Source organism: Pinus tabuliformis, chromosome 5_1 (genome assembly GCF_031772625.1).
Source record: "Pinus tabuliformis cultivar Carrire ecotype Pingquan chromosome 5_1, CPIR1, whole genome shotgun sequence".
Lineage (NCBI taxonomy): Eukaryota > Viridiplantae > Streptophyta > Pinopsida > Pinales > Pinaceae > Pinus > Pinus tabuliformis.
Window position 1 is genome coordinate 113,783,082 of NC_142305.1, and position 23,060 is coordinate 113,806,141.

A 23,060-nucleotide genomic window follows, 5' to 3' on the forward strand; every position below is an offset into this window, starting at 1 on the left:
TAATGATTATTTTTAAATACAAAAAAATAAAAAATGCTGCCCAAAACAGGGGCGCTGTTTTAAACTGAAATTACAAAAAATTCAAAAAGAAAACAGCCTTCTATTCTAAAACAGTACCATGTCCCTAAAAATCCTCTGATTGACTAATAAAAATATAACTGCTGGAGCGCAAATCCTCATATAATCCAGACTGATGACATTAGTGAGAAACCGGTTGCTATATTTGGACCCATTACAAGCTGTTCATCGCTTGTATGGATGAAATTAATTGGATGCAAGCTATGCCTTTGAAACTATCACTTAACAACCAATACTGCAAGGCGCTCGGACGGATCCTTTGGATCCCATTCGGCACGAAAATAGGTCAAGTAACTATCGACGATTTCGTGGCTTGGATAGCACAAATCACCACAGATAGAAATCTATACACGTATCCGATAATCCTGGCAGGTAACCATGATTTAGAGACAGGTGTTTGAGTTCTGTGCCAAGTTTTGCTATGGCATTGCTGTCACTACTACAATTCCGCCCTTTAGATTATCTTGCAGCCGATCACCATTTGCGTCCACGTTTAGAGTGCGATTAAATCCCAAGTCAAAATATAGATGATAAGGAGAACCGCGAATGAATGATTTCACAATGATGGCAGTACTTATGGTCCATGCTTTTATACCCTTCTGAATCCCAGAGACCAGAAAGGACATTCTCCACAGTTCTTCATATGTTGTGGCAAGAAACCTGCGCTGCCCATCCAGCTTTTCTGACAAAGAATTTATCACAGAAACTGCCCTTGAACCACTTCGATCAGGCCCAGCACCAAAGGGTACAGTATCGCTCACAGTCAGGACTGCTACCTTTACACTTGTATCACTATGTTCTTCTTGAGAATTCTTGAATATATTTTCATGTTTCGCACTTGAAAGTTGACCACTTAAAACATTGTCCATGGATACCGATGTCTGGGGAACAGGCATGCTGCTGACATCAGAAATTAACAGTGCCCACACCATTGTCCCTGCTGGAAGTATTTATTTCCTGCGGGCAATTCTAATAATGCATTTGCAGACTTCATGCTTAAAAAGCGGCTACTAACTTGATGTCCTGTGCTTACCGCAACAAAGCCAGGGTAACCAGATCCATTTCTTGTTCCCAATGAATTATAGCACGGTGATATCCAGGTCTTAAAGGGTCTAATGTTCTTGGTTCTGAAATGCGAGCTTGTACTCTCCAAAACCTGGGATCTCTCCAACCAATTAAGTGTCGGATTGCAGGAATAGCCATAAAATAGAAACAAACTAAGCAACTGACAGGATTGCCCGGCAAACCAAATGCAAGAATATTTTTTCCTGGCCTTGTTTCTGTTGATGCAACATTGATGGTTGCAAATGTTATTGGCTTTCTAGGCTTCATACAAACCCTATTAAAATATATAGTACCACGTCTCTCCAATAAATGCTTTATAAAATCCTTGTCTCCCATGGAAACACCACCTGATGATAAGAGAATATCCACCCCAGCAGAAACAGCTTTATCCAGCTTGGCTTCCAACTCTTCTTCTTCATCACATGCAATACCTAAATCCAATACTTTACATTGCTGCTGTGTAGCAGCTGCTAGTAGCATAGCCCGATTTGAATCCCGAATCTTACCAAGACCTATGAAATCTGATGCTGGATCTACTAACTCATCCCCTGTTGAAAGGACTGCAATTGTGGGTATTGGATAAACCTTGACCATAACAACTCCAATTGTGGCCAGCAATCCAATTTCTGCAGCACCTATTCTCTCACCAGATTTCAATACGACTGCCCCTTTTTGAATATCATATCCTTTCAGACATTAAAGCGGAAAGAAATGGATTTGAGGGTAGACCATTCTGTGGCCAAGTTGTTCCTCTTTGATAATCTGAAATAAGGGACTTGTGCTTTCTACTTGTTGCAAACTCAGATAAGATGAGTCCTGAAGATGAGCTTGATTCCGAATCTATACAAGCCACTCCAGAACCAAGTAATGTCCTCGATCCTACTTCATCATAAACGCTTGAAGCCCCAGTGGCATGGTCACCTTTTTTGGATTTCCTTGTCCACGGAAGTATTGAAACTTTATCTTCTGATTCACTTCATCTCTTAATATCAGACCTTCCATTAGGTGTTTTGTGTTCTCTGTCAGCTGATACTATCTGTTTTAACTGAAACATTGATACTACAGGACTGATATTTGGCACACTATCACTTTGAGAATCCCAATCTTCCTTTACAGCACTCGGCAATGTTTTGTCATCAACTGGTCTTCAGATTTTTCCTGGAGGTTTCCCTTGCAGAATTTTGTCGATGTTGCATGTGCGCCAATGTCAAAATAAGATGACTCAAGTAGTCCCAATACAGTTGAAGAATTTAGATGCCAACATAAAGACATAATGGATGGATAATTGTGTATTGCTGCTCTAAGGGCCTGCAAAGCTTCGAAATGAATGACTGGATGTGCCACTGTAGAAAACCTCTGTACCATGATAATTGAAACCATATGAAGATAAAACTTGACCAAATTCATCAACAGTAGAGTCTGATGTATGCTTTGCTTTCTTTTGTTTGACAATGCTGAACCACCAATTAGGATTATGAATCTGATTTTGAATGTGTTTTAGAGCTGAATGTTGTCCTCTTCCACTTCTACAGCTATGTGAAATTTTGGAAAACTGTGGCTTGTAAACAACCTCCACAAACATTCTAATTGCCTCTGATTGCTGATGATATTTCAAATTGTACTTGTGCAGGGATAGGAGCGTTGAAGTTTGCTGCGGCCTTTTGAAGAGCTGGAGAACAAATTACATAATCTAAACAGCACATTTAAATTATTTCTTCTTCAAAACCCTGTTTTGAAGAAGAATCAATCTCATGTTGAGACGGAGTCTAACATTGGCTCCACTTGGGATGGCAGCTGCAGCTTCCTGGAGGTGCCAAGAACCGCAGAACTTTGGGAGAGCAGACCGTGCCTCCACCATTGGGCAATGGAGTCATCATCCCAACAAATCAACACAGCTGAAGACTTATTTTCACACTGAAACTGAACTCAATCAAACTAAAAGCCAACTGAAACAAGATGATGCCCTTATGGCTGCTTATTTATGTACATAACCTATTCTAATCTGCTGTACAAAGAATAGATCAAGTAATGCTAAAATGCCATATTAACCATTCAATTAAACCTGACAATGAAGCCGCTTGAGAATGCTGCCACGAAGTCACAGATGCAGTTGCTGGCAGCCCTTCATGCATGTGCTGAGCCTGGTCACGGAAAAGACAGCCTGATCTGTCAATCAAGCTGAAAAATGTGTCCATGTAGGCCGCAATAGGATCACGGACACCGGCCTCTGTTGGCTGCCCCAACTCTACAATGCATATTTCCAGCTGCACATTGTCGATGTGTACTTCTATAGGCAAATCTGTTATTGCTTGTTTCGATGGAGGAAGGATTTCCAAAAACTTTTTAGGGTCTTGGAAATCATAAGAGTGGATCTGCTCATCGAGATACTGAATCTCATTTTCAACTCTTTCAACAACTAACTCATAAAATCTAGTTTTGCCTTCAAGATGAAGCTTCGGAGATTTCACACATTGAAGGAAAATACTGAAAAATTCTTCATTAATTTCAATACCTGCTAACATCTCTCTAACTCCATCTAGAACTTCACAAAGTGCAGGGTCTGCCACATACCCTACCATTGCATGAACATATCAACAGGCACTGGAATGTCTGGATCAAGTTGGAGTCGCCAGGTGAATGATTCAGCCTTTCAAGTGTCTGATCGTTGTCCACTATCAACAATCAGATCTGAACTTGATACATGTACTGGGGTAAAGTGTCAATGAAGTGAGGGTTTCAAAAGCTCACGGAGATTGACTGAAGCAGCGTTTATCTACTTGCGCTGATGTAAAACAAGAGCGTTTTCGAAGGCTTCTGGCGTAACTTCAGGCTCCGTCTAAGACTTACGAAACTCACACATCAATCAACAAACAAGTTTGTTCTCCCCAGTATGGTCGCCAATATGTTAGCGCTTGAGATTTCACCCTAGGCTGAGAAAAGTAAATCTTCAAGGCTACATCAAACCATTTCACCTCGTAGCTAGCCCTACGAGGTATGAGAAGGCTCTCTCGGGTCAGATTCGATAGATCTTTCAATATGATTAGGCTGACCAATTAATCATAAAAATTTTAGGCTAGTAAATTGATAAGGGGGTTGATTTAATGATTTTTGGGGTTTTTTAATGGAATGACGGGGCTTTTCTGGGCTACATGGGCAAAATCACAGTTTCAAACAGAGAAATATAATGACTACACAGGTTGTCAACTGAGGCAAGGTAGGCATGCAATTTAACACCAAATCTGGTTTCAAACGGGATGGCAAGACTGGTGAGGAGTTAAGGAGGGCAGACAATAACTCTGAATCCTCCTTAAACAGTAGAAAACATCGAATGCGAACAAACTTATAGGAGGAGCATATAATACTATGAATTCCTACCTAATCACTTCATTTGTTCAGCTTGAAAGGGTCATGAAATGAAATGTATAACTGATTACATATGAGACAAAGGGAAAAACTTATGCTAAATCAACATACCACATGAATCTCAGCAAACAGAGCTGTGAAATTCCATTAAATTCTCTGCAGAAAACTGTACATTACAAAGCTCTATGCTTCTCCAGCAGCTCCCAGCGCTCAGAAAAAACTCTCCACTCCTCTCTCTTACTCTCTCTAAAAAAAAACTCTAATGATTATTTTTAAATACAAAAAATAAAAAATGCTGCCCAAAACAGGGGCGCTGTTTTAAACTGAAATTACAAAAAATTCAAAAAGAAAACAGCCTTCTATTCTAAAACAGTACCATGTCCCTAAAAATCCTCTGATTGACTAATAAAAATATAACTGCTGGAGCGCAGATCCTCATATAATCCAGACTGATGACATTAGTGAGAAACCGGTTGCTATATTTGGACCCATTACAAGCTGTTCATCGCTTGTATGGATGAAATTAATTGGATGCAAGCTATGCCTTTGAAACTATCACTTAACAACCAATACTGCAAGGCGCTCGGACGGATCCTTTGGATCCCATTCGGCACGAAAATAGGTCAAGTAACTATCGACGATTTCGTGGCTTGGATAGCACAAATCACCACAGATAGAAATCTATACACGTATCCGATAATCCTGGCAGGTAACCATGATTTAGAGACAGGTGTTTGAGTTCTGTGCCAAGTTTTGCTATGGCATTGCTGTCACTACTACAATTCCGCCCTTTAGATTATCTTGCAGCCGATCACCATTTGCGTCCACGTTTAGAGTGCGATTAAATCCCAAGTCAAAATATAGATGATAAGGAGAACCGCGAATGAATGATTTCACAATGATGGCAGTACTTATGGTCCATGCTTTTATACCCTTCTGAATCCCAGAGACCAGAAAGGACATTCTCCACAGTTCTTCATATGTTGTGGCAAGAAACCTGCGCTGCCCATCCAGCTTTTCTGACAAAGAATTTATCACAGAAACTGCCCTTGAACCACTTCGATCAGGCCCAGCACCAGAGGGTACAGTATCGCTCACAGTCAGGACTGCTACCTTTACACTTGTATCACTATGTTCTTCTTGAGAATTCTTGAATATATTTTCATGTTTCGCACTTGAAAGTTGACCACTTAAAACATTGTCCATGGATACCGATGTCTGGGGAACAGGCATGCTGCTGACATCAGAAATTAACAGTGCCCACACCATTGTCCCTGCTGGAAGTATTTATTTCCTGCGGGCAATTCTAATAATGCATTTGCAGACTTCATGCTTAAAAAGCGGCTACTAACTTGATGTCCTGTGCTTACAGCAACAAAGCCAGGGTAACCAGATCCATTTCTTGTTCCCAATGAATTATAGCACGGTGATATCCAGGTCTTAAAGGGTCTAATGTTCTTGGTTCTGAAATGCGAGCTTGTACTCTCCAAAACCTGGGATCTCTCCAACCAATTAAGTGTCGGATTGCAGGAATAGCCATAAAATAGAAACAAACTAAGCAACTGACAGGATTGCCCGGCAAACCAAATGCAAGAATATTTTTTCCTGGCCTTGTTTCTGTTGATGCAACATTGATGGTTGCAAATGTTATTGGCTTTCCAGGCTTCATACAAACCCTATTAAAATATATAGTACCACGTCTCTCCAATAAATGCTTTATAAAATCCTTGTCTCCCATGGAAACACCACCTGATGATAAGAGAATATCCACCCCAGCAGAAACAGCTTTATCCAGCTTGGCTTCCAACTCTTCTTCTTCATCACATGCAATACCTAAATCCAATACTTTACATTGCTGCTGTGTAGCAGCTGCTAGTAGCATAGCCCGATTTGAATCCCGAATCTTACCAAGACCTATGAAATCTGATGCTGGATCTACTAACTCATCCCCTGTTGAAAGGACTGCAATTGTGGGTATTGGATAAACCTTGACCATAACAACTCCAATTGTGGCCAGCAATCCAATTTCTGCAGCACCTATTCTCTCACCAGATTTCAATACGACTGCCCCTTTTTGAATATCATATCCTTTCAGACATTAAAGCGGAAAGAAATGGATTTGAGGGTAGACCATTCTGTGGCCAAGTTGTTCCTCTTTGATAATCTGAAATAAGGGACTTGTGCTTTCTACTTGTTGCAAACTCAGATAAGATGAGTCCTGAAGATGAGCTTGATTCCGAATCTATACAAGCCACTCCAGAACCAAGTAATGTCCTCGATCCTACTTCATCATAAACGCTTGAAGCCCCAGTGGCATGGTCACCTTTTTTGGATTTCCTTGTCCACGGAAGTATTGAAACTTTATCTTCTGATTCACTTCATCTCTTAATATCAGACCTTCCATTAGGTGTTTTGTGTTCTCTGTCAGCTGATACTATCTGTTTTAACTGAAACATTGATACTACAGGACTGATATTTGGCACACTATCACTTTGAGAATCCCAATCTTCCTTTACAGCACTCGGCAATGTTTTGTCATCAACTGGTCTTCAGATTTTTCCTGGAGGTTTCCCTTGCAGAATTTTGTCGATGTTGCATGTGCGCCAATGTCAAAATAAGATGACTCAAGTAGTCCCAATACAGTTGAAGAATCTAGATGCCAACATAAAGACATAATGGATGGATAATTGTGTATTGCTGCTCTAAGGGCCTGCAAAGCTTCGAAATGAATGACTGGATGTGCCACTGTAGAAAACCTCTGTACCATGATAATTGAAACCATATGAAGATAAAACTTGACCAAATTCATCAACAGTAGAGTCTGATGTATGCTTTGCTTTCTTTTGTTTGACAATGCTGAACCACCAATTAGGATTATGAATCTGATTTTGAATGTGTTTTAGAGCTGAATGTTGTCCTCTTCCACTTCTACAGCTATGTGAAATTTTGGAAAACTGTGGCTTGTAAACAACCTCCACAAACATTCTAATTGCCTCTGATTGCTGATGATATTTCAAATTGTAATTGTGCAGGGATAGGAGCGTTGAAGTTTGCTGCGGCCTTTTGAAGAGCTGGAGAACAAATTACATAATCTAAACAGCACATTTAAATTATTTCTTCTTCAATAATCAGTATGGTCGCCAATATGTTAGCGCTTGAGATTTCACCCTAGGCTGAGAAAAGTAAATCTTCAAGGCTACATCAAACCATTTCACCTCGTAGCTAGCCCTACGAGGTATGAGAAGGCTCTCTCGGGTCAGATTCGATAGATCTTTCAATATGATTAGGCTGACCAATTAATCATAAAGATTTTAGGCTAGTAAATTGATAAGGGGGTTGATTTAATGATTTTTGGGGTTTTTTAATGGAATGACGGGGCTTTTCTGGGCTACATGGGCAAAATCACAGTTTCAAACAGAGAAATATAATGACTACACAGGTTGTCAACTGAGGCAAGGTAGGCATGCAATTTAACACCAAATCTGGTTTCAAACGGGATGGCAAGACTGGTGAGGAGTTAAGGAGGGCAGACAATAACTCTGAATCCTCCTTAAACAGTAGAAAACATCGAATGCGAACAAACTTATAGGAGGAGCATATAATACTATGAATTCCTACCTAATCACTTCATTTGTTCAGCTTGAAAGGGTCATGAAATGAAATGTATAACTGATTACATATGAGACAAAGGGAAAAACTTATGCTAAATCAACATACCACATGAATCTCAGCAAACAGAGCTGTGAAATTCCATTAAATTCTCTGCAGAAAACTGTACATTACAAAGCTCTATGCTTCTCCAGCAGCTCCCAGCGCTCAGAAAAAACTCTCCACTCCTCTCTCTTACTCTCTCTAAAAAAAAACTCTAATGATTATTTTTAAATACAAAAAAATAAAAAATGCTGCCCAAAACAGGGGCGCTGTTTTAAACTGAAATTACAAAAAATTCAAAAAGAAAACAGCCTTCTATTCTAAAACAGTACCATGTCCCTAAAAATCCTCTGATTGACTAATAAAAATATAACTGCTGGAGCGCAGATCCTCATATAATCCAGACTGATGACATTAGTGAGAAACCGGTTGCTATATTTGGACCCATTACAAGCTGTTCATCGCTTGTATGGATGAAATTAATTGGATGCAAGATATGCCTTTGAAACTATCACTTAACAACCAATACTGCAAGGCGCTCGGACGGATCCTTTGGATCCCATTCGGCACGAAAATAGGTCAAGTAACTATCGACGATTTCGTGGCTTGGATAGCACAAATCACCACAGATAGAAATCTATACACGTATCCGATAATCCTGGCAGGTAACCATGATTTAGAGACAGGTGTTTGAGTTCTGTGCCAAGTTTTGCTATGGCATTGCTGTCACTACTACAATTCCGCCCTTTAGATTATCTTGCAGCCGATCACCATTTGCGTCCACGTTTAGAGTGCGATTAAATCCCAAGTCAAAATATAGATGATAAGGAGAACCGCGAATGAATGATTTCACAATGATGGCAGTACTTATGGTCCATGCTTTTATACCCTTCTGAATCCCAGAGACCAGAAAGGACATTCTCCACAGTTCTTCATATGTTGTGGCAAGAAACCTGCGCTGCCCATCCAGCTTTTCTGACAAAGAATTTATCACAGAAACTGCCCTTGAACCACTTCGATCAGGCCCAGCACCAGAGGGTACAGTATCGCTCACAGTCAGGACTGCTACCTTTACACTTGTATCACTATGTTCTTCTTGAGAATTCTTGAATATATTTTCATGTTTCGCACTTGAAAGTTGACCACTTAAAACATTGTCCATGGATACCGATGTCTGGGGAACAGGCATGCTGCTGACATCAGAAATTAACAGTGCCCACACCATTGTCCCTGCTGGAAGTATTTATTTCCTGCGGGCAATTCTAATAATGCATTTGCAGACTTCATGCTTAAAAAGCGGCTACTAACTTGATGTCCTGTGCTTACCGCAACAAAGCCAGGGTAACCAGATCCATTTCTTGTTCCCAATGAATTATAGCACGGTGATATCCAGGTCTTAAAGGGTCTAATGTTCTTGGTTCTGAAATGCGAGCTTGTACTCTCCAAAACCTGGGATCTCTCCAACCAATTAAGTGTCGGATTGCAAGAATAGCCATAAAATAGAAACAAACTAAGCAACTGACAGGATTGCCCGGCAAACCAAATGCAAGAATATTTTTTCCTGGCCTTGTTTCTGTTGATGCAACATTGATGGTTGCAAATGTTATTGGCTTTCCAGGCTTCATACAAACCCTATTAAAATATATAGTACCACGTCTCTCCAATAAATGCTTTATAAAATCCTTGTCTCCCATGGAAACACCACCTGATGATAAGAGAATATCCACCCCAGCAGAAACAGCTTTATCCAGCTTGGCTTCCAACTCTTCTTCTTCATCACATGCAATACCTAAATCCAATACTTTACATTGCTGCTGTGTAGCAGCTGCTAGTAGCATAGCCCGATTTGAATCCCGAATCTTACCAAGACCTATGAAATCTGATGCTGGATCTACTAACTCATCCCCTGTTGAAAGGACTGCAATTGTGGGTATTGGATAAACCTTGACCATAACAACTCCAATTGTGGCCAGCAATCCAATTTCTGCAGCACCTATTCTCTCACCAGATTTCAATACGACTGCCCCTTTTTGAATATCATATCCTTTCAGACATTAAAGCGGAAAGAAATGGATTTGAGGGTAGACCATTCTGTGGCCAAGTTGTTCCTCTTTGATAATCTGAAATAAGGGACTTGTGCTTTCTACTTGTTGCAAACTCAGATAAGATGAGTCCTGAAGATGAGCTTGATTCCGAATCTATACAAGCCACTCCAGAACCAAGTAATGTCCTCGATCCTACTTCATCATAAACGCTTGAAGCCCCAGTGGCATGGTCACCTTTTTTGGATTTCCTTGTCCACGGAAGTATTGAAACTTTATCTTCTGATTCACTTCATCTCTTAATATCAGACCTTCCATTAGGTGTTTTGTGTTCTCTGTCAGCTGATACTATCTGTTTTAACTGAAACATTGATACTACAGGACTGATATTTGGCACACTATCACTTTGAGAATCCCAATCTTCCTTTACAGCACTCGGCAATGTTTTGTCATCAACTGGTCTTCAGATTTTTCCTGGAGGTTTCCCTGGCAGAATTTTGTCGATGTTGCATGTGCGCCAATGTCAAAATAAGATGACTCAAGTAGTCCCAATACAGTTGAAGAATCTAGATGCCAACATAAAGACATAATGGATGGATAATTGTGTATTGCTGCTCTAAGGGCCTGCAAAGCTTCGAAATGAATGACTGGATGTGCCACTGTAGAAAACCTCTGTACCATGATAATTGAAACCATATGAAGATAAAACTTGACCAAATTCATCAACAGTAGAGTCTGATGTATGCTTTGCTTTCTTTTGTATGACAATGCTGAACCACCAATTAGGATTATGAATCTGATTTTGAATGTGTTTTAGAGCTGAATGTTGTCCTCTTCCACTTCTACAGCTATGTGAAATTTTGGAAAACTGTGGCTTGTAAACAACCTCCACAAACATTCTAATTGCCTCTGATTGCTGATGATATTTCAAATTGTACTTGTGCAGGGATAGGAGCGTTGAAGTTTGCTGCGGCCTTTTGAAGAGCTGGAGAACAAATTACATAATCTAAACAGCACATTTAAATTATTTCTTCTTCAAAACCCTGTTTTGAAGAAGAATCAATCTCATGTTGAGACGGAGTCTAACATGATGAATATCCCTTCATGTTCAGAAACATTTAGAAAATGGCACATATTGTAAAGAGGAAACCATACCCCCAGCAGTTGAATAGCATTTTCCATTACTCTTTGATTAAAATCATTATTCTACATCAATTGAAAGTTCTTAGCATGCCATGGGAGACTTTCATTTCTCATGAGATGTTCAAAGGCCCGCAAATCTTTTCATCTGTACATCATGAGGAAGGTAGACCTTGAGGACAGGAAAAGGTCAAAGAGACTGAAACTATTGGAGTGCCAATATTTGTGACATACAAGAGGGGTACCAGGAAACTTATTGTAGCCGCTAGGTGAGTATTATCTCCACAAGATGTGGAAGGGGTCTCGCCTTCATCATCAGGCCATAGGCAAATGCTATCTCCACAAGTTGTGGAAGGGGCTTTGCCTTCTTCTTCAACAAAACAGGTATAGGTTGAGCAGCAAAGCAAGGGCAAAGGTAAGGGAAAGAAAAAGATGCAAAAGAAGGATCTTAGTGATGAGCAAGAAAGAGATTTTAACCTTGTTGATCACGAGGAAACACAACAACACTTCACTCATCAAGGAGTTGATGTCATTGACTTGGAAACTTAGGATCCAAAGACTGCCAAAGACATGATCATAAAGGAACAAGAGGCTGAGATACAATCTTTTTCAGATAGCTTAGAAAGAGCTAAGTGGATCATCAAATATTTAGAGTAAGAAAAGAAACAATTGAGTGACAAGCAAGACCTCATGAAGCTGCAAATGATCAAAGAAAACAGGCAAAAGGCCAAGGAGGCAAATGTCAAGTTGACTTCGATTGAACAAGAGATTGAGAATGATAGGGAAACCTGGCTTGAGAGGGTTAATATACACCTTGAGGGGCTGATTGAGAAGGCCAATTGAGACAAGAAGATGCTTCGCCACATGGCCTACCACTACATGACTCGCAACAAAATCTGCAACATAAGGATGAGGAAGCTTATGGCTAAGTTGAGGAAGGCCTTAAAGAGAAAAAAGGAGCAAGATAAGTTGAAAATGTCAGCTGAATCCTCACTAGCCCATCGAAGAAGCTAATGGTGGTGTCCTATGCCAAATCTGGGCAAGTTTTGATGAATTTTTGTCTTTTTAAATTTTGAAATTTTGAAAACAGAAAATAAGCCTAGATGCGTAGCACCACCAGTGTTGCGCTTTTCCCTGGAGGACTTGTTGGAGGAAAGGCTTACATATTTAGATTTAGTATGATGAGAGCATCAAACCCAGAAAATTTCAGCAATTTTGGAGCAAAACTAGGTCACCAAAAGGTAAAAAAACTACCAAAAAATGACCTCTTTGCCTCTTTTTTGGACACACAGAAGCAGCCTTGGGAGATTTCACTTTTGAAGGGGAAAATGACCTCCAAATGAAAAAATTCACGATGTTCCAGAAAATAGATAGGAATACCTTTCCACTGAGCTATCTTGGGTTCAATGTGGCTAAGGGGAAGTCCTCCATAAGTGGGTGTGAAGTGGCATTGCACATCTGGCCAATGGCACTGCACATTGAGCCAGTTTGCTAGAAAATTCAGTTTTCGCCTATTTTCACTGCAAATTGATTTTTTCCTTTTTCATGGATGAATTTATGATTATAATTAATGCCTTGGTATGTAAATGTAATAGTGAAATGATCTTAGAGGGTAGATTCATCAGTTTTAGGTGGTTTGGGGGTTAATGAATCAGTTTCCATGCTTATAGAGGCAAGTTGTTCCACTGCCTATATTCATGTCCTCTGTTTGGAAATGGTTGTAACAACTCCTTTTCTCTTGGTTTTGACCCCTGATGGCTATCATAGGTGGTTTGATGTCTATATAATGTATTTTTTCTATCATTAGTAAAGGTTGGAATCTCTTGGATGCTTTGAGCTACATTGTACACCCTTATCAACAATTTGGCAAGGAAATAAGCCAAGATTTGCAGCTATTTTTATGGGATACTTGTGGTAAAGTGTTTTGCATAGTTTCCTCTTCTGTTATTATTTTTTCTCATGTGTTATGTGTGCCACAATCTAAGTTATTTCTTCTATCTGAATGATATCAAGATAGATAGGTAGAATACATTGTTTACAGTGCTCTGCCTTGGGAAACCATTCAGTTTTTTATGTTTTCCACTGTTTGAGAAGGATACATGATCTTTGAATGCCCTCCTCAGCTCCTCACTAGTCTTAGACCTCTCATCTCACTCGATTCCAAGTGCCAAAACACCTACCTACCTCGCCCCATAAAACACCTGCATCCTGACTTGATTTCCTGGACCCCAAACTGCCTACTCCATTTGATCCAACAACAAAACCAACAAATCAATCAAAAAACGCTAGAGCTACTATCCCAAGCCTAAAATCCATATATGATCCAGCCATCTTGACTGAGATTGACAAGGAGAGAGCCCTCTCCCGACCTGGTAGGGCTAGATACTAGGTTAAGCTTGGTTTGTGGTTATCCTAGGATTGCCTCCCTTCAGCCTGAGGTCAATCTAGGCTCTAACAAGATCCTTCTCTCATAATCCTGCTGAGACTGTGTGTGGTATTATAGTATTCTTGAGATCATACTTATCACTAAGGTTATGACATCACTGAGATCTTTATCGAAAATGAGACTGTGTTCTCTTGAAACCTATTCATTATTATGTCGAGAATACCTCACTGTATTACCCATCCGAAATCATAGTGATACCTCTCCATCCGAGGTACTTAACTGTTGCCTTGATATGAGATTCCTCAACCTCATGTACCTATTTGAAGTTCAGAGAAAAATATGAGTTTCTTTCTTTTCTGTGGTGAGCCTAACTATGTATATATAATGGTTATGTCTATGTATTTGTGCCGACATGACAGTGTGAAGTGTTGTGTCCTTTTATTGAGCTAACATGACTTTCTTTAGTTTAGTTAATTCAATTTGAGTCCAACATGACTGTTCTCTTCATCTTTTTTCTTGTTACCTTCTTCAAGAGGATTTTGCTTGTCTTGGAGGGTTGTTCTAGACCTTGTATACATTACATATAGGCTCAAGAAGAGCATGACATTGAATATTAAACATCTTAAGGCTCTCAATGGGAGCTGCTAAATAAATAAAACTCTTGCTCATGAAACCCATGCAGTAAGGACTAATAATAAATTCATTTTCTTGTTTGCAAAAATCATAATTACAATGTCATGAAGACCGAACCTATTTACACTTTCTTCAACACCATTGGCCATAGGCAGACCCCACCAAGATAGCTCATCCCGTAAGGAAGACCCCAACTGAATGGTTATGGTGCACAAGTCTTTAGCGCTAGAATGTATGGAGTGGGTTGATGCTAGGTGGTGATGCCATCCTTTGGACTTACCCTAGAGAGTGCACCTGGAGGATTGCAAAGGGCACACAAAGTGAAAGTGTTGGGCGGTGGACATCAAGACATGAAAATAGAGCAATGAACAATGAGTAGTCAAGCAGGCGGTCCCCACTATGACAGCTCAGCCTGCTGAGGGTGAGCTCAAAAATCTGTTTAGGGAAAAAAATGGAAGCATCAAGAGATAGGTGTCAGGCCATGTTGTGACATTCTGATGAGCCTTGATATGGAAATAGTTTCAGGCTTGGAGGTCACAGGAAGTGGTTTCCCAAATCATTGATCACGTTAATCAATGACAAAGAACCAATTTGGGACCACTCCTACTAATTCCATAAACCACAACAGATGGTGTCGAGGTTGGGTTCTTGAACCTGGTTGTTTTTAATAAATGGCTTTAAAAAAGGAAATATATGAAAAAAATGCCTCTGACTGTTCTCTCTCGTCTTTGACAACAAGACACATTGTAATGTTCAATTAACTCTTAGGAGATGATGGGGGCAGATGATGTAGCTGTATGGGGGACACGTGGCAGGAAGATTCAACATTTTTGGGTGGTATAATGGGCTGAATCTAGGTGACATATGTCACCACTCAGGAGGCACCACGTGCGGTTTATTACATAATAATGACATCATCTCGGAAGGGTTACCCAGGAAGGATTATAAAGTTTCACAAAAAAGATGTGTCGAGCAACAGGCATCAAGAAAACATGGTAGCTAACTCAACCTGAAACGTTTTAATTGTTGCACAAGTGAAACAGTGGTCCCACACGAGACACGTCATCTTGAAGGTATGGAGCTTAGAATTTTAATAAGGAAGCACAAAGGGAATGCAAAGGACACATCAAATAGACATTTCATCCTAATGGGGCCTTTGATTAGCCAGTGAAAGCATAGGGAAGACCCTACTAGATAGCTAAGATCATTAAGAGGAGCCTGAAAGTTTACAAAGGAGGCACAAACGAGATTATTTCTTTAGAAAGCTATGGGCTAAGCCCTGGTATAGTGTTACATGAAAAAAATGAGACCAAGGGTGTGAATAAGTTAATGAGCCAAATAATCCATCGGGGCTATAGTTCAAAAAGCACCCAAGTCTTGGTTTTGCAAAGGTTTCACATGTTATTGCGACCATGGGCCTTTCGACCAAATACAAAAAAGGGGCACCAAGAGGAGTAGGAAAGAGGCTAAGCACCAAAATGAGAGTGGATATAATCAATAAGGGCTGCAGGGTTATATTCAGAACCATTTTGGCACCTTGGGCCAAGCTTGGGACTTTTACCATACTTAGAGGACCTCTACATCATGGTTAATGAGCATTGAACGGTTCAATAGTTGTGACTTTAGAATTTGATTCAATGCAATTATTGAGAGTGATGTTTCAAGGTAGCAAGGATCACGACACATAGGAGAAAATTAATGGAGTCTGATGAGAAACATAATTAGCCATCCCTGAGTGTCACTCACACGAGGAAGAATTAAATGAGAATCTGAATTGGAATGGAGAGTGATGTTGTGTGTGCAGGAAAATTTTAATGGAAGAACTCCTTGAGTCTTTAGTTTGACTGATATTTAATTCTCAGTATGGAATAACACTTAGGTGCCCATTCCTTGAATTAAATCATCTTCCATGTCTGAGTATAGAAGTGGCTGCAATATGGGAATACATGCATTGAGTACATTTGGGCAATATGGAGGATTGCAGAGACAACATCGACTAGTGTGCAACAAAGGAACAAAACTCAGGATTGAAATTGAGCAACAAGGGAAATGCAACATTGTTGGGTGAGCCGAGAGGAGAGATTTGTGTGAGCGCTACTGAGAATAGGCCAAGCGTGCTTGGATTGCTAAGAGGAGGTTGAGAGTGCCTGTGTAGAAGGAGAGGGTCGAGAGTAAAGAGCTCTTTCTCAAAGTGTATGATGTTATAGTGTGGATAGAGTGTTGCAAGGTTGTGTATTAGTGTCTGTTGCTGAGCAGAACAAAAGGCTGAATGTTGAAGGATATAGAGGAGAACTGAGTTGATATTAGGTAGAGCGGCTATCATCTATAGAGAACATTAATTCCTTGTTGAGTGTAGGTTAGAGCTTGCATATAGGAATTTGGTGCTTCCATCTTAGTGAGTGTTTGAGGAAGGCCTAGGGTTGGTCCCTCCTACAAGTTGAATTTGGTGCTTCACATGGTGCTTCTAGTAAGTTGATCAGATTTCTACAAAAGGAGGGATTTGGTGCTTCCTTTTAGTGTGTCCTAGCAAACAATGAAGGGGAGTTGGGGCTTCCTTTAAGTGGTGTCTCACAAACAAAATTTGATGTAATAGTGTAGGTTCTCTTATTTGCATCATAATAACAAACAATCTTTGGTAGTTTTTCTCCCATAAGGGTTTCCACGTTAAACCTCTATGTCTCATGTGTTTTTCTCTCATGACATGTATGCTTGTATTAGTTGATATGGCTACCATTATGTTTGGTTAATGGTTTCTCACACAATGATTTCCAAGTCTGAATGTTAAATATAAATTGGAAGAAAATTTTGAATTAGCCTTAATAATAATTCACACCCCCTCTCAGTATTAACATTGTTTCCAACACTAGTCATATTAAGGGCGATAGAACCACAAGCTGGGGCACAGATAGGGTAGCACTCACCCCACCTCTCTGTGTTATTAGCTGATAATTTACATTGAATGTAAGAACTAGGGGTTGGGGGTTATCTCCCTGTCCCCTCCTCCATACTCTATCGGTGGTCACAATATATGTGTCAAAATTGGGGTCGGGGCTAACCACCCACCCCCTCCAACTTCACACCATGGTTATATGAAGAGCCAAGTGACTCGGAGCTAGGGCCATGTGCCCTGACCCTCCTACCAATGCCATGAAAACACGAATTTAAATATAATCGATGCCCACATTATATTAAGTTCCAAACATGTGGTGTAATGGTAGAGCTGATGATTTTTGAATGTGAGGTCGTGGGTTTGATTCTGACGAAGGATTTTTGGTCAACCCATTAAAATTTTGGCACAAAACCCAAGGGCCATGTGGTGTCCTCCCATTGGGCCATGTGGTCCCTGATGATTGGTCCAGCACAAACCAAACAACCAATAAGAAAATTCCAACACAACATGTATAAACTTCCACAAGTCATCATGAGATTGGCCCATACTGCACACCATACTTTCCTAGTCAATTGCTAATGTTAGCACCACATCACATGTAAGGCCTGCTCAGTCAGTGGCCCTGTCAACCTTGCAAGTTGACTTTTTATTTTTTTTCCAAAAACTTCAAAACGTGATAACTTTCAGAATGGGTGTCAAATTGAGGCAATTCAAGTGTCGTTGGAATCAAAACGACAAGATCTATGATTTGGAAATTGTTTCAAGCGATTTAGAGTACCTTGATTTTTGAGAATATTTTTGATCCCCTAGATTATCAATGGTGGTCATTATGTAACTGAGCTAACTATCTATGTCAACATTATTCTACACAATCTTATGTTATGGCATCCCTTCCATGTTTGCTACTACTTCTCGACTAGAGATTTAACTATGTTAATTTTTCTAAGGGATATATTGTTCTTTGCTTTGATAATTGCATTTCTTCATTAACACATTAAGATCACCCCATAACATCATAAAATTATTCAGATTTACATCATTATTCATCATCATATGCAACTATGTAGAAAGAAAAATATCATCATCATCAATGCAGTGAAACATAAAGGAGCAAGAAAAGAAAAGAATTCACAAATAGAGACACCAGGATTGGTCAGAGACCAAAGAAAAACCACCATGGGGAAAACCCCTGTAAATTATTCTTATTAGATTGTCATCAAATGATTCAAAAAATAGAGTAAAATTATCCATATATTCATCTATGCAACTAACCATCAAAGCAACTACAACATCCAAGAAATGAACCCAATAATGTATATAATCAAAATTAGATTCTGAAGTCTACACTGAACTGTCACTATCTATAGTCAATTGTTGAACCCTGTAGTCACTGAGTGAAATATTTAGAAGGATGAGATTTCATCTTTTAAGTCTTGGTCACATGGATGAGGTGACATGTGTGTGACTATAATTTTCCCAGTCGCTCCCTTAAGCCTGGAATGTGAGCGACTGGAAGCATATATGGACTGCAGTAACTCTAAAACCCCAGTCACATGGATGGAGAGTTGTATGTGCGACTAGAAGTCTCTATTCGCATGAATGATATTTTGTACATATGACTACGATCGGATCCTTCCTATGTTGTGCCTGCGACTGAGGCCTAAAACCCTAAATTAGAGATGCGAGCTCCAGACCCTACAGTTTCACCTCAGAGTGAACCTGATCTTCTGTGGATGAGCCATAGACTTGTGTGAGCCAAAAACCAAGATAGAAGAGTGTCTCATCATTTTATCTAAATGAGGTAGAGTTCCCTTGGTAGCACAAACCATAATCACTAGTGTCTCATCATTTTATCTAATTTATTTCATCTAGCCTAACATAGCTTGAATATGCAGGACAATGAGCATTTAATATGTAGGTATGTGTTGGGAACTAACTGAAGGAACATAGGATGCTTGTACCTTAAATTTATTCACCTTCAACTCAGTCTACTTCCCATTTTTACTCATCTAGAACTCAAGAATTTGGTGGACAACTATTGTACTTAATGCCTACAAGGATATTAGGGAACTAGATCCACCATTTTAGGGATTTTGGAGGGAAGCAAACCTTCTTCCAAGGAGGCTTCCCCCTTAACCACTTTTACATAGATAAGGAAGCCCAAGGGCTCAAAAGGATTCGAACTTTTTTGGGAAGGATAGAGGCTACTAATAGCTAGGATCTTGTACTTTTCATTTTCAACCCCCTCATCATGTACTTGAGCATTATTTTATGTTAATGAAAATACTTCCATCATCTTAAATATATTTTTTCTTTAGAGGGATAAGTCCCCTTGGGTTAGGGCCCAACCCAGAGGCTCTAGTCTCTCTCCTTTGTGTATTTTACTCATGCATCTTCTTTCCTATTGTTAAACTCACACACAAATAATGGACCATATATGAAAGATAAACATGAGATACATTTAATATTCACAATGATACACATTTATAATACATTATCATGACCCTTAGCTTTCATATTCTAGTGGTCTCTTGGAATCCAATGAATATTCACATTCCTCCACCCAACCCTTACTAGATTAGGTATCCAACACTTGTATCTAGCTAGCTACATTTACTTTCCTTTCTAGCAGAAATTTTTATGAGATAGTTTCTTGTGTAGGTATATCAATCACCTCTCTTGTGGGAAGTGTGGTGGTAGATATTGTGTTGTAAAGACAAAAACATAGTTAATTTCCTGTTGCAATAATTAGATATTGAATTAGTTTCCTTTCTCATCTATGTTTTTTGCAATTAAATCATTTGTTTAGTAGTCTTCTCAATCATCAAAAGAACAATCTATCTTGTGTGTAGGTCAATTTATTGGTCTATATGACTGAACATTGTCATTTACACTTTTCATTCCATCACCAACACTTTCCTCCCTTCCCTAAAAACCTCTTCAAGTAGACTGCTTACAGAGGTCACTTTTCAGATTTTTTAGAGGCCACCATGTGAGTATTTCATTATGCAAGATGGGATTTTGAGGAGCCTAGGGTTGGTAAGGGCTTCATGCACCCTTCCCCTACCTTATCTAACCATTTATTTCCTTCAGAACACCTTCTATGCCCACATAACACTCTTATATATGATCTTGTAGCAAAACTGTTGTAGAAACATTCTCACATCTACAAGGAGTTGTTTCAACCTTAAAGTTAGCAACCTTGGTGAATCTTAATTGTCCCTAATTTCCAAATTTTAAAATGTTTGATGATAATTTTGTAAAATTTTTTGGATTTCTAATTATTTTATATTAGACTATATAATATTGGTGATTTTTATACTATAAAATTTGGGTGAATTCATTTTTAGAGAAATGGAAATTGGCGAATATTTTTTCTGGAAAAAGCATGGAATATTAATCCACCTGTGAATACTAGCCCCTAAAATTTTCCCTTCCAACTATATGAATAAACAGGCAGTCAAGCATGCATTCCCTAAATCTAAAGGTTTTGAACTGACACTTGGCCTCCTCGCAAGTTGGTGAAGGCTCTTGAGCTCGATGTATAATCTTCTCGCTTCGACTAGGAGATCTTTCTCTCCCACTACCGATATCGGCCTTCACACATGCACAACCAAACAAGGATGACAAATGATCTTCCACAGAAGATCTTCAGCTCAAAGAAATAAGAAACAACATGAATAGTTAACTACAAATACAGATTTGAAGAGAAGGGAACAAGTATCACTATTAACCATAAATCAACAATATAAGTTATACCTTCATATTTGGATCTCCTCACCAAGATCCAACAGAGTCTCCCTACTATAACCATTATGACCTCAAGGATGTATGGACTAGAAAGAGTTGTAGCATAACAATCCTCTCTCTAAGGCTCTCTTTCCTCTTGGTGAGATTATATATGTTTATTATATCCTTTGGGAGAATGTATCTAGACCCTAGGGGCTTGAGAAGTTAGGAAACTTCTACAATAATGGACCCATAGCCAACTCATACACAAGTGGGTCAAGTTGATCTCCTTGGGAAAATAAGCCTCTAGAAACATTTTTCTTAATTATGATCTTTTTCTCAATTATTGTCAATTATGAAATAATTATTATCTCATAATTATAATATTTTGGAAAAATGATTATGAGAAATTGCTCAATTATGTAATTCCACCCTTTTAACATGGGATAAATCTCACATAAGTAAAAGAAAAGGTGAAACAAGATCCATTCTAGCTAGCAATTGAGGTAAGTTGATATTTGGTTTCTATCACTATAATGGAGTGGAAAATAGGGTTATAAAATATGACCCTTAATGCATGAGATCAAAAGGGAAACTAATGACCGAAATGAATTACAATAAATCTTAGAGGTCAAAATGTGAGGAAGGAGACAAAGCCAAGAACTAGAATTGGAAAAATCCAAATGTTGAAGCCTCATATGTGCTGATAACATCCTCAAGGCAGACATACTCATGCTCAGTCATAAAGAGATACTGAACATGGTCGTTGAGCATACACTTTTGATCCATGACATGAAATGCTAAGACATTGCCATGAATAATACGCAATGGATCCATGTGACAAATTAGAAAGATCATAGCCACCAGCAAATACAGTGTGGATCTATGTCACAATATAGATTAGTGGGACTATGGACACATGAAATATAGGAGGTGCCCCAAAGTAGTCCTCAAAGTACATACATGATACATGACTCTAATATAGCCTGAGAAGAGTGCCATATAAGAGTGAGATGTCCCTAACCCAGGGTCTTCAACATAACCCTGCTGGTACGAATCTATGACAAGTGAATAGATGAGTTGATGTCAAGCATGGTAGAACCCATATGATTACCAGTCAACAAGGTATATTATGAATAGACATCATGAGACCCACCAGTGATTAAAATGGACCCCAAGGTACCTAGTACAGTCCACTAAGTGTAAATATATGAGCTGACATCGAACACTAGTGAACTCAACCAATCAAGAGTTAATGATGTAAATCCACTATCGATTGCGAGGAAGCCTATTACAAGCTCCAAGGTACTACTAGTTCCTAGATCAAGCTCCTAGATAATGAGCTGAAGACAACATGAGAAGATCCATTGAAGGAGGGCCTTGATGTATCCCCCATCAATCAACATGGAACAAACCGAGATGATGTAGTGAATGGATGGAGTCATGAGATAATGAAGTACAACTGAAAAAAAGATGGTTGACTTAGAAAGGTCAATAGGAAACTTTAGATGGATGGCATAGGCTTAGAATTCCCTTGAACATGTAGTGGCATGAGACAAGAGTGAAAAGGAAACATGAGTAATGAGCACCACATGATATCATGCAACAATGTAGTGCAGGTTTTAACCCCGTACAAAAATTACCTGCATACGAATTCTAAAACACAGAAAATAAACAATGCGAGAGCATAACACATAAAACACATATACACAGAGATTTCCCCTGGATCCCAAAACTAGGACTACTAGCTTGATTTTTCACTATGTTCCTTTCAATGTTATAATACATATTTATACATGACGAAGCATCCAATACCATGGACCGAAAACCATCGCGTCCAAAAACATGTGCGAAAATCATGCACAAAACCATAGGTGGGTCCGCCCATGCTAACATAGGGTCCAAAACCAAAATTTTCACGGGTTCTGCCTTGGACCCCATAAAGTGGGGTTATGGGTATGCCTCAAATCCCCTGTGACCCCCCTGCTACACAATCGGCGCAACGAAAGGGGGCTCCGACCCCCCTCTAACCCCCCGATTAACTACGTGGGCTATTCATGGAAAGAATATAACACAACCCAAA

The 23,060-nt window shown here is 39.4% G+C and overlaps 3 pseudogenes; all 3 read right to left on the reverse strand.

Annotated features, from left to right (window-relative positions):
* Positions 1 to 497: 497 nt before the first annotated feature.
* LOC149163683 (molybdopterin biosynthesis protein CNX1 pseudogene) lies at positions 498 to 2,725 on the reverse strand (annotated as a pseudogene).
* Positions 2,726 to 5,262: 2,537 nt separating this feature from the next.
* Positions 5,263 to 7,490, reverse strand: LOC149163684 (molybdopterin biosynthesis protein CNX1 pseudogene; annotated as a pseudogene).
* Positions 7,491 to 8,869: 1,379 nt separating this feature from the next.
* The window catches only part of LOC149163685 (molybdopterin biosynthesis protein CNX1 pseudogene), a 42,388-nt pseudogene continuing 28,197 nt past the window's right edge, over positions 8,870 to 23,060 (reverse strand).